This window comes from Gopherus evgoodei, chromosome 6 (assembly GCF_007399415.2).
Source record: "Gopherus evgoodei ecotype Sinaloan lineage chromosome 6, rGopEvg1_v1.p, whole genome shotgun sequence".
NCBI classification, from domain to species: domain Eukaryota; kingdom Metazoa; phylum Chordata; order Testudines; family Testudinidae; genus Gopherus; species Gopherus evgoodei.
This window is the reverse complement of record NC_044327.1, coordinates 20,668,307-20,681,154: the sequence shown is the minus strand read 5'-3', so window position 1 is coordinate 20,681,154 and position 12,848 is coordinate 20,668,307. Positions and strand designations below refer to the sequence as shown.

General features: G+C 43.2%; 1 protein-coding gene across 4 annotated transcripts in view; it reads right to left on the bottom strand.

Moving 5' to 3' along the window:
• MOB3B (MOB kinase activator 3B) overlaps nt 1-12,848 on the bottom strand; it is a 158,648-nt gene that overhangs the window by 120,524 nt on the left and 25,276 nt on the right. Inside the window, exon 1 of one of the 4 annotated variants that reach the window (XM_030567650.1) lies at nt 2,654-2,704. The exons of 2 other annotated variants lie outside the window; for them this stretch is intronic. The gene's annotated coding sequence lies outside the window, so the exon portion shown is untranslated. Of the gene's footprint in view, nt 1-1,572; nt 1,697-2,653; nt 2,705-12,848 lie in introns of those variants that run through there. One more of the 4 variants, XM_030567649.1, reaches the window with a different exon arrangement.

Below are 12,848 nucleotides of genomic sequence, written 5' to 3'. Positions count from 1 at the left end.
ATCCCATGACTTCCAGCATTCCTATTTGTGTGGAATCGCAATCTTCCGCATGGTGGCTCTGGCTAGGCTCTGCAAATTATGCAGGACGATGCGTGAGGTGGTTGTGACACTCACAACAACAGTGTACAGCTGAGCAGGGTCCAGGCTTGCCATGCTATGGCATCCACACGAGTAACCCAGGCTTACGCGCAAAAATGATTGTTTGCCGTTGCTTTCAGGAAGGGACGGTGGAAGGGAGGGAGAAGGCAAGTGCATCATGGGCAGATCTGCAATAAAATGTAACCTGACAACATTCCTTTCTTTCTTATCAGGTGCATGTAGATCCAGTTATTGTGTTTGCATGTATGTGCATGAACATGTGTACGAGAGAGAAAAGTATTCATAGTGAAAATTTGTTACGATAATGGGACAACATATTACCATGCATGTTATATAGTCCTCAAAGGCCAACTTTTACTCCTTTACCCACTTTGGGGCTGATTCTAGGCTCACTTACTCTGGTACAAATCAAGATTAACTTCAGTGAAGTCAACAACGTCACACTAATGTGGATATGCAGTGAAATCAGAAACAAGTCCACTGAGCAAAGCCTTATTCTTTCCATAGCCCCAATGAAAACAATGTTAGTAACGACGGCAGAATCTGGCCCTGACTTACTACCATGAGGAGGTTTCTATATATCTGAATTTAGAGCATATCATGGTACAATGATAGCTAAGAGAAGGAGAAGTAAAAGATCTAAGGGGAAAAACAGCAAGCACAAAGAGATTAAAACCATCTACTCTACAACTATAATTGAATAACCTTATATCTTAATGAAATCAGGAGTTTCCAGACTTTGGAAAGTGTCATTACTGTTCTATTCCTTTCAGTAGCTACTTTTTCTCTCCCAAATGTACTAACTGCTATTTTTTCCTGGGCTGCACACACTGAAAACAGAAGTGACAAACAAATTGACAGCTCTGAAAATCAACCATGAAATGTCAGCACTCTGCCAATGGAAAATATGCAATAACAAATATTCAGATATATTCATATTAAAACTTTTTTTTAATCACTAGATTCGACTTTGGAGGCCAAATTCTGTACATAATTCCCTTAGGGACTAATCCAAAATCCATCAACTTCAATGGGCTTTCAATCAGGCCAATGCTGAAAAGTCTTATAGAATGTAATAAGGATTAAACCTATAGGTTCTATGGAAATGTAACAGCGTTCTACAACATTTACTAAAAGCTACAGAGTTCTCCAGTAAAGAATGAGAGCCTTTCTAAAGTATTTTGAAACAGCCTGTAGAAATCTATAGCAGGGATCTAATTCTCCATTTAGTTCTATGGGCTACTCCAAAAGGCATTTAGAAAAGTGGATCTGCTTCCATTAAATTTTATAAGGCTTTCCCATAAGGGGGTTACACATCTGTGCAATCTCATTGTTTTTAATAGGAGTGTAACTGCGCGCAGAACATGGCTCTCTGTGACTTGTTTACACATATCAATTCAATACTTGCTTCCATGGTACACAACATAGGAAAGATATCAGTGCCAGGTACTAGGGAATAAGGAATAACCCTACCTTGCTTTTTTTATTTATCACGTCCCTTGGCTAGTAGAATTGTTAGCATCACTCCACTTGGAACTTCATTTTTCCATTAGCAAGCAGATGTTATGTTCACCCAAATGGCACAGAAAACTGTGTTTCAAGCATTTAATTTGTCATCTGTTTAAATCTTCACGCAGACTTGGCTACCAGGACACTATCAGATGACAACATCAATACTGAATGAAAGCATTATTCGCTGCAGCTAGTGTTCTCATCAGAAACATCAGGCCTTGCTGAGATAGAGGACACTTCTCTCAAATCATTTGATTACCCTTTCTCTCTCAGTGTCACACTCCGAACTGATCATTGTTATTCTTAGACAGATTCCGATGGCACCCATCACGACAAGAGTATGTGAGGGTCACTTAGCTAAGATCAGACAATACTTTGCAAATTGGGGCTCACTAGGCCTAACGATCAGCAGTGTTGAACACCCACAATCGCAAGGGAAGTCAGTGGGAGCTGTACCGTGCCCCTCCAATTTAGATTGTAAATTCCCGGGGGCAGGGACTTTGTCTAAGTACAATACTGTCTCAGTTATACCTCTCCTGAGGCTAAAACATACGGAAGGGAGGAGGGAGAAATAGAGGCATCTACAACACAACATAATGAAGTCAAGTCAATTAGAAATGCAGGTGTTAGGCATCTCCGAAAACTACGCCCATTGTGTTTCTTACTCAATACTTTGATATCTCTCTCTCACACCCACACGCCCCTTTAAGAATAATTTTGTCAGCTATTGATAGCACAAAGAACCCTACAAATTCACACTCTGGCATTCTCAGCAGAGTCCAAGTGGACTGGTTAGTGCTCTGCCTTCCTTGAGGTGGGTGAGCGATGAAGCACATGGCTAAGGGGAATTAGTTTCCCAGACTTAAGCTTCCATTGCAGTCAAATTAAGACCTTTCATTTTCAAAACCAAAGTAATGATCCCTTTTGCTGTAATAAAATAAGCTTATTTTCACTTACGCCTGAGCTCCAAACAGAGCTCCTATGTCCAAATTCAGAGGTTCAGAATTTGCAGAATGACGAGCAGTCTCCTTCCATTTCATACCTTTATATGTTGTCACAGCTAGGTTCACTCAGGGTACGTCCAGACTACCTGCCAGATCGGCGGGTAGCGATCGATTCCCAAACATGCTCCCGTCGACTCTGGAACTCCACCAGGGCGAGCAGCAGTAGCGGAGTCGACGGGGAAAGCCGCAGCAATCGATCCTGCACCGTGAGGACGGAAGGTAAGTCGAAATAAGATAGCATCAATTTCAGCTACACTATTCTCATAGCTGAAGTTGCATATCTTACATTGACCTCCCCCTGCCCCCAGCATAGACCAGGCCTCAGGTTTACAGAGCTGTAGTCCATGATTGGTAACTGTGCAACAGATATCACTGTTACTCACTAGGTGATAGTGATACCGGTTTTGCTTCTAGTGGAAGGTAAATAGTAGGAACATCTATTTGTATTGCCTTTACCAAGGGGAAAGAGAGGAGTAGGTTCCGCACGATGCCATGCATGAAACACAACGGAACACTAAAGAACTCTTCTGCAGGAGGACAGAAAAGGGTAAATTTTCGAAGGGGCTTCCATTTTTCCAGGACTGTGCTCACAATTCTTCAGCTTCAAGTTTCTGTGCATGTAACTCTCTACACTTAAGTTTTTGTACAACCAAAAACTCAGAATTGGGCATTCAGTAGTTTTTTTGTGCACAGCTCTGAATTTCTCCATACACAGAGACATAGGACCAGACCCTCAGGTTCAGCTGAGCTTTAAGTAGTACTGAAACCCATTGTGTTGGAGGAGGAGAATCAAAGATGGCTTAAAGACACCTTTTTACACCTAACTCTCCTCACCTACCCCAATCCTGGGAGAGCTGGGGATTGGTGTAACCTCCAGAACAATTTAAAGGAGCCTTCAGGATGCTTTAACTTACTCAATCTGCAACTGTCCCCAACAAACCATTACAGAAATAGGGATTGTTGGAGTGCAAAGTCCTACACAAGGAGAATCCTTAGTTGACCTGTTAAGGAAACTCTCTGCCCCTTTTGCATGGCATGGGAATGGCACAAAGGGGAGACCAACGATCTGGCCCTTAGTTAGGAGAAATTGTAGGTGTGATTTTTAATAGGCCTCTGACAAAAATTTGCCTCCAAAAGATAATTTGTTCTGTTTTCCATAAAATACATTAAAAAAAAATAAGATGGTTGACTCTAGACATGAGATGCTTATGAAAGGTAGCTTTCACACTGGATAAATATTCTGAACTATTGCATATTCTTTCAGTTAGTTACACTAATCTAATCAACCAACACTGCCCTGTCTAAGCAGAAGCTTATCTCAGATCATTTAAAATGGTACAGATGGTAGCTGGCTTTAATACTAATGCCTGATAGCATTAGTGCAGTGATATAAACACAGCATTTGTACCATAATTAAAACACACAGCTGTATAAGTGACCAAGTCATTACAAATAACATGACAAATTATAATGCCTATCAACTTAGATTACTGCACTAACTAACGATACAACCTCACACCAATAGTGGCTAATGGCACTATGCTATAAATTCAATAATTACATCAACAAAATTTAAAACTCAGCTACTTCACATTTCTAGATGAATATGGTCAGAATTTAGACCTATAGCAAATATAAAGAATCACACACATAAAACCACACAAATGAACAAGCAAACCTTCTCAGCAGCAATAAACTCTACGTACAGACACTGTAACTGGGTCACACGTTCAGATTTGGATCTTAATGCTAAAGATGGTACAAAGATTTTTTTTCTGCCCTCTTAGCATTGACTATGGAGAGAGACACCTTGGTCAAGATCTTCAAAAGCGAGTAGTGATTTTTGGGTGCTGGGTGGCCCACTTAAGGCACTTTAGAGGTACCTGATTTTCATACATTATTGAGCACCCACTCTATGAAAATCAGGTCCCTTGAAGTTGTTTATTCCGGAACCACTACCTTTTGAAACCTTAGCCCTTGCTGTCAGTCTCACCCAGCAAAATAAGGCTAATCACCACAGTATGCATGTGGATGACCCAAAAAGGTCCCATGCCATAGTCAGGTTCATAAAGATGTGGAACTGATTTTGTTGGGTTCATTCAGTCCCTTTCCTCATCATCAGGATGAAGTGCACTGCAGTGTTAAGAGCCAGGTAGTCAGGACCCTTGGTGTTTATTCCAAGCTCTGCCACTGACTGACTGCGAGACCTTGGGCAAGTCCCTTTGCTGCTCTGTACTTAAGTATTATTATGCTTCATTTAGAGTTGGATAAACTGATTTGCATTTAAGGTGAGGCTTAATTAATTTACCCATGCAAAGTGCTTTGAGATCCTGAGATGCAAGTACTTTTAGAAATGAATATTTACTATATTTTCAAATACTGTATGGAGGGGTGACACATAGGGTTCAATAGAAAATTAATACATTTTCTACAGAAAATACTAAAAACCTACAGAACTGAATAGGAATTATATCATTACTACAGGTTTCATGAACCATTTTATAGGATTATCCAGCAGGCATACAATTCTCTATTAAATTCTATAGAATAGCCCAAAAAGCTTCCAGAAATATTGTCAGTTTCTATTAAATTTCATTGGATGTCTCCATAAAAGGGAGGTCTCATGATGTAAAGAACACCTGTCTGCACTCAGACAGACATATAATGCTGGCATTTGATGTCTTACTCTCCCTTTCTCAGTCATTTAACTCACCATAAGTACACTGCAATTCGGTTGGTTCAACAGAGCAAGATATAAACGAACAACCCACCAGAGAAATGAAGTGCTGGCCTTTGTTAGTGGAGACATTGGCTGTGCAGCAGAATGCTAGGCCCCTGCCAGTATCAGAATACTGATTATTATACTAATTGCCAGAAGCAGCGGTAAGGCCTTTGTAGCAGCCTTAGCATAACAGGAGAAGAGGTGAGTGACCAGTGAGAGGGAGTGACCGGTGAGAGGAGAGTGGACGGAGTGATCAGAGAGGATGGAGTGACCACGAGAATTGAGCATGATGCTGCCACACCCTGTTTTGCTTCTTACAAACTGCTGAAGTTTGCAGTTTTGGAAAAACAGGAAATATATCTATATTTGACTTCTGGTGTGTGTATGTGTGTCGGGGCCCATAGACTGCAGACTCTGCAAAAACACATCTGGATAACTAATGGCATGAAACTTCTTGCTCAACAAACTGGTTGCTCAGCCATTACTGGTGACTGACAAGCTATGTGACATTTTGAGCATAAAAGGGGAAAGAGGTCTGCGTGATTTGGATTTGACCTTCTGGCCATCTCTTGGAATCCCCAGCAACAGGCGGGTAGCTGGCCACTTGCATTTGGCATTTGGCCACTCAAGACCCCTTCAGACTGTGGGTAGCTATGGTTTGGGGGCGCTCTGCATATTTGTGTGTGCTTGAGATCTAATAAAATAGTAAATTTGGATGAAAGCATGTTGGGTTTGTCCCAATATTAAGTCAGACAGATCTGCTGTGTCCCCCTTTGATTTGTTCCTGACACCGCGTTGCAAAGAGTACAGTTACCCCAAGTTTTCGGTTAAGAGAACCCTGGGTAACAGCCAACCCTGGGTAACGGTCTTCAAAATTTTCAAACCCCGATATCTAAAGTTAAGCTCTTAAATCCATATTTTGGTGTCTAAATAAAAGTGGCCTGGCTCTGAACGGTGTGGAATATCCATAACTCCAGTTCAGTTGGAGCTGATAGGTACTTAGCAATTCTGAAAACCAGGCCACTTATATCGAGGTTCCTAAATATGAATCTGGAAACTGAACCTCCGGCACCATGCTATGAAAATGTTGGTGTCACCGAAAGAATTGGACAAACACAACTTTCCTCTGCTCCCCTACACCAGCCATCAACATGGTATGCCCATGCCGCCATTCCTTCCCCAGGAAAACTGCCCACCAAAATAAACTAGTGTATAACACAACTAAGGACTCTGGGTTTGGGCCCTAAGTGTACAATTCTCCATCTTCCCCATCCCACTACAAAGGGCATATTCGTCAGACCTGTATACTCAGCTACTCCAAACCATCCCATCCTATCTTTTTTTTTTTTCTAATTTCATTTTCTGCTCCTGGTCTGGCATGTTGCCAATAGGAAACTTGACCTGGCATTAAAAGGCTGAATTTAATGTCTCTGCCGGGTAGCAGACGAAATTCACATCTGAGTTGTAAAATTCAGACTTCACAGCTGGGATCCTGATCCAAAGACATCTGTTGCCTATTCCCAAACCGGCATATGCAGCCTTTTGTGCTATGTAGTAATTAACACCTATAACATATCCAACTCTTTTCCAGAAACCCTCAAGCCCAGCAAACATGACTGTCACCATCTTTTATCCTAGCCAGACTGCTAAATGGAGAACAAGATTATGCCAGAGTGAGGAAAACAAAAGCTGGATTGGTCTCCTTCCATCACAGAGCACTAGTACTGCTGTCTCTCTAGTCTAGGCCATTATTATGTGGTGAAGTCAGTCCTGTTGCCAAGTGAATTTCCTGTTTCAAGGGATGATCTATTCAGAAGATAATCTTCTTATGACGGCCTTGTTACTGGATATCCTCTTTGCCGAGTAATCTCATCAACAATCCTATGCAGATTTTGCAACCTTTGAGCATGATGCAGCAGAAAACACCCACTGACTTCCAGGCTGCATCAGCCATGGGATGCTTGCTCTGTGCTCGCCAATCTGTTCAGGGAAGGAGAGCCCAGGTATATGAGCATTCAACCTCAAATGCTCCATTTTACTGCTCAGGATTGTATCATTAGTCACAGGCCTAACAATGATTTTGAACTGGCAATTCAGCCAAAAAAACCAGCTGGCACCTGCACTAGGTAGATTAAAATTAAAAAGCAGAACTTCATGACACCCTGAGGAGTGATACTACAGAGTGCCAAAAGTAGCATGTAGGATCTGCTACCAAAAATACTTCCTTGTAATAGGGTGCAGGTTCCCCAGCTGCATGGCCCGGAAGGTCAGCAGAATTCCCATGGAGTTGCAGCTGTAAAGGCTTCTTTCTGCTAATTCCCTCTGCCTTCAGAATCTAGATGGATTTAAATCATAAATCCCATATACAGTCCTCTGTGTACTGCAGTCACATTTTCCAGTGGACCCCCTACTCTTCCTTGTTTCCAGAGGCAACAGGCCTCAGTCGATTTCTCAACCTGACAGTTCCCTCCACGAACCATTAACAATTTACAACAGTCTGGCTCTCTGATAGGTTCAATCTAATAGCAGGTGTCTGATTACAAAAACTTTTGACACTACCCATGACAAAAAATCCTAAATATTCTCCTGGCATTGATAACTAAGGAACCGTTACCCATTTCTGCCCCAATGGATGCATACTGCCTTTGAAATCAAATACAATTAATGATCCTGAAGTAGCCAGTATCTTACCAATACAAAGCACTAGAAGATAACTGATAGAAAACAATCTTGCATTTGCAGGCAGAACAACCTATATGACCTCTCTCTATACCTCTATGATTGCATAAATGCCAGTAAGGAAATCAAGTTTCTTGGGGTGGAGTGGGGGATTTTCATCTTCCTTCCCCTTGGCTTTGATGCTGTAGCAGTTTACAAAGAAAAATCAGACTTAACAGGCATACATATACCAGACAGACACTGTCTAATAATTGCCATGAGATAGGGAGATGGATGGTCAAGAGAGGGAAACCCAAGATTTGAACAGATGGGAGAGGAAAGCTTGGACAAATGGAAGAGAATGAAGGGAAAAGCTTTGCATTGTTTCTAATTTCCCACCCACTTCCGTCTCCCAGCCACCCCTACACACACATTCGCATCCCTTGGCAGCTCTGTGATTAATGCAGAAAATTGTGGTTCTCACTCACTCAGGATGCTGGAGAATAACAGGCTCCTGTTTTTAATATCTGTACCACATATGATTAATAACTGCTTAAGCACTCCAAAAAATTCTTACTGCTTTTCACATCAATCACAGAGCAGTTGTTACTTTCCCCCAACCCAATGTGGTGCAAGAAAATTGTTTGACTGGTTTTCATAATCCTCTCAACAGCGGAGCAGTCAGTGCTCTGTTCTAGTGAGAGATTATCTGGAGCCAAGGTCTCTGGGTCTGGTCATAAAATGCGGCTTCTTATAGTGGAGAGACTACTGAGAGTAAAGCAATGACACCTCTCTTGCTGAGAACACATATGGGAAAGCAGCTCGCTTGCATTTGGCTCAAAGAAGTCAGCTGAAGGGCAGAACCTAAATGAGAAGGAAATTCCCCCAAATTAAAAATTATTTCCAGTCTCTTATTAATAGAAATGTTGTGTATTACTCATATCTCATAGTGATTGTAAGGAATTTAATTGTGCACAGCAAAATATCATAGAGCTACTCTGCTCAAGAGCTGTGGCTCTACTCACATACCCCCACCCCCTTCCAGTACTTCAGAGATTGGATGAAGGACACAATTAAGTCCCAGCCATAATAAGAATGCCATGCATGAGGAACTCAGATCTGGAAGTTGGGAGACACCCCTCCACGCCTACCCAGTGCTAGGGAAGAGCTAGTGTGTCATATAATTATTATTATTTATTTGCTAGGCATCAGCAGTTGCCCTACCCATCCCATAGAACACTCTAATTAAGATGCTGCTTAGACTACAGCAAAAATAACTCATCATACAAATTATGCCCCCAATACAAAGTTCCCGAATAAAAGAAACCAAACATGGAGAGGGAGAGGAGCTAGGAAACCTGCAATGGGATTCTCACTCCACAGATAATGCCAATTATTCTGTAATTACAAGGACACGGCAATAGGAATCAAGCCATGGAGGTACCACTTCAAACACAAGCCTAGCCCTGGAGTGCAACAGAGGTTTAAGCTTAATGTAACTTTAAAAACCAGCTATTGTATTACCTTGCCTGAGAAATGATGGCCTCACAGACCCTGAGCGAGAGGGAGCAGAGTCTGAAAGGGCTGCTGTCAGGCATCAGCAAATCCTTCTCTTTATTCATGGAGGGATGATCAAGTCAGGAGAAGCCCCCGTTTGCTTGTCATGCTTTGCTTAGCAGTTCTCACACTGCCCTGCCCACAGCTAACCTGCGCAAGTTCCCTGGAGACCCAGAAACTGATGTGCACTCCTCAGGGAGAAACCACTTCAGCTCTCAATGGAGAGATTAGTGAGAGATGGTGGGGCAAGATGTGGGTGTGGGGTGTGTGGAGAAATATATACTTTGTCGTCTCTCTCCCATAGATTGGGGTGGGTCTGTCTCCCTGGTCTCAGAGGGTACGTCTGTACTACCCGCCGGATCGGCGGGTAGTGTTTGATGTATCAGGGATCGATTTACCGCGTCTCGTCTGGATGTGATAAATCAATCCGCGAATCAATGCCCGTACTCCACCTTGGCAGGAGGAGTAAGGGGAGTCAACGGGGGAGCTGCGGCAGTTGACTCGCCGCCGTGATGACGGCCAGGTAAGTCGAACTAAGATACTTCGACTTCAGTCCCTTCCCCCCCCCCCAGCTAGTGTAGCCCAGGGCAAAGTGTTGCAGTGCTAGACTGAAGAGGCAATGACACTCCTTAGAGTTAGCCCTATAAATGACAATTTAAGTCCTTATATCTCAAACTGAGAACCAATCAAGAAGATCTGGGAGGACCTGAAAGGATTACGCTACCCCCACACTCATTATATCAAAAGTAAACTCTATTGAAGTTAATGGAGTTACACCAGCATGAAATTAACCTGAGAGGAGAAATGATTATCAGCAGGTAAATATGCCCAGTGGTCTGTGATGGGATGTTAGATGGGATGGGATCTGAGTTACTACAGAGAATTCTTTCTTGGGTGCTGGCTGGTGAGTCTTGCCCACATGCTCAGGGTTTAGCTGATAGCCATATTTGGGATCAGGAAGGTATATTCCCGCAGGGCAGATTGGCAGAGGCCCTGGAACTTTTTTGCCTTCCTCTGCAGCGTGGGGCATGGGTCACTTGCTGGAGGATTCTCTGCAGCTTGAGGTCTTCAAACCACAATTTGAGGACTTCAATAACTCAGACACAGGTTAGGGGGTTTGTTACAGGAGTGGATGGGTGAGATTCTATGACCTGCATTGTGCAGGAGGTCAGACTAGATGATCATAATGGTCCCTTCTGACCTTAAAGTCTATGGATCTATGAGAATCAGGTCCCCAGTCTGCGTGCAAATCTAACAGCAACCTCACTGGCAGTTCTACATCCAGAACAAGGACAGGCTGTGGCTTCAAACACCTTCACTGGCAGCAACAATGGGAAGCTAAAACGTTCTGAAGAGTTGGTGCTGAAACAGATCTGTTCTGATGACGCTGTGGCATTTATTGACCAAACTGCTTTTCCTTTCACTTCATAATTCTCATAAACACAAACAATGCAGTCACCTCCCACTTCGCATGACCCAGACTAACACAGACAGGCTCTCTGTCCCACCCAGTGAGTGACTATACCATGTATAACAGTTTATGAGTCTGCTACTGCCTCCCACAGTTCTGAACTAGTCCTTTAGCTCTGACATGCTTTCAGTTCCAAAGGTGCCAGTTTCAATCTCTGCAGAAGACCCAGCCAGCAATAAAGACATAATAACCAAGTGCACTAGTGTGGACTGATGCTCCTAGGACTTAGTTACTTTTACAAACCAACTACTTGTCTAGCATGAAGCGTGAGAAAAAATAATCAACGCTAACTGCACTTGTCAAAAGAAATGTAAAGGATATACTATAACTAGGGCCCTACTAAATTCATGGTCATGAAAAACGTGTCACGGACCATGAAATCTGGTCTCCTTCCCTGTGAAATCTGGTCTTGTGTGTGCTTTTATCCTATACTACACAGATTTCACAGGGAAGACCAGCGTTTCTCAAATACGGAGTCCTGACCCAAAATGAAGTTGATGGAGGGGTCGCAGAGTTATTTTAGGGGGGGTTGCGGTATTGCCACCCTTACTTCTGTGCTGCCTCCTTCAGAGCTGGGTGACCGGAGAGTGGCAGCTGTTGGCCGGGTAGCGCAGAAGTAAGAGTGGCAATACCATACCATGCCACCCTTACTTCTCACTGCTGCCTTCAGAGCGGGGCGACCGGAGAGTGGCAGCTGTTGACTGAGGGCCCAGCTCTGCAGACAGCAGCGCAGAAGTTAAGATGGCAATACTATATCATGCCATCTTTACTTCTGTGCTGCTACTGGCGGTGGTCTTGCTTTCAGAGCTGGGCTCCCGCCAGCAGACGTCGCTCTCCAACTGCCCCGTTCTGAAGGCAGCACCGCTGCCAGCAGCAGCACAGAAGTAATGGTAGCAGTACTGCAACCCACCCCCCCAAATAACTTTGTGACCCCTCCACAAGTCCTTATTGGGTCAGGACCCCTACAATTACAACACAGTGAAATTTCAGGTTTAAATAACTGAAATCATTAAGTAATATATACTATATACTTTTGCATGGCATCTGTGACAGAAAGGATAATTTTTTTAATTGGCTGATTTAAAAGCAACTGTAATCTGCACTGGATTTCTCATCATTAATTCTAATTAATAAGGTTCTGTTGTAACTCCCTAAAGAAAGCATCAATGACATTCAACAGCATTTTGGGGAACAGCAAGACGTGTAATTATTAGGGTGGGGAAGCAACCGACTTTGATTTTTCTGGGATTTCTGCTTACTGCATTCACTGCTCAACATTCTGAAGAGCAGCCTCTGATATGTATCAGTACGATCGGTGGTGGTTTAAATACTAGATTCACTGAATGTAACTGTCAGGTCATTAGCAAAGCCCATTTTTCTTCCCTGACAGTGCTTGGAGATGCGTCACTGTGGTGTGTCTTCAGAGCTCACACGAGAAGAGCTGTGTTGGCCTTTCCCCACTGGCAATTGTCTCAGCCCGCGGCCCAATCAGCACACAGCTGCGGCCCATGTAGATGTACAGGTATTGTATATCGTGTGTAGACATGGCCCATATAACACAGAGAGCTGCATATGCAGCCCACGGTGGTAAATAGGTTGAGAACCACTGGTCTACTGAGATCAGTCACTGTCTGACTCAGTTGCCTGGGCAGGCAGATGAAAATGAAAACTCTTGGAACTGTGACAGCAGCTTGCTACTTAAATGCCTGAAAAGAATTTCCTTTCCTTGGTGATAATTCAAACCTATTTTCAGTGAGACTGCACCAGCCCTATGTTACGCCCAAGGGCCAAACTTAGAAAGTGCTGCTCATTCCAGGCCTGATCC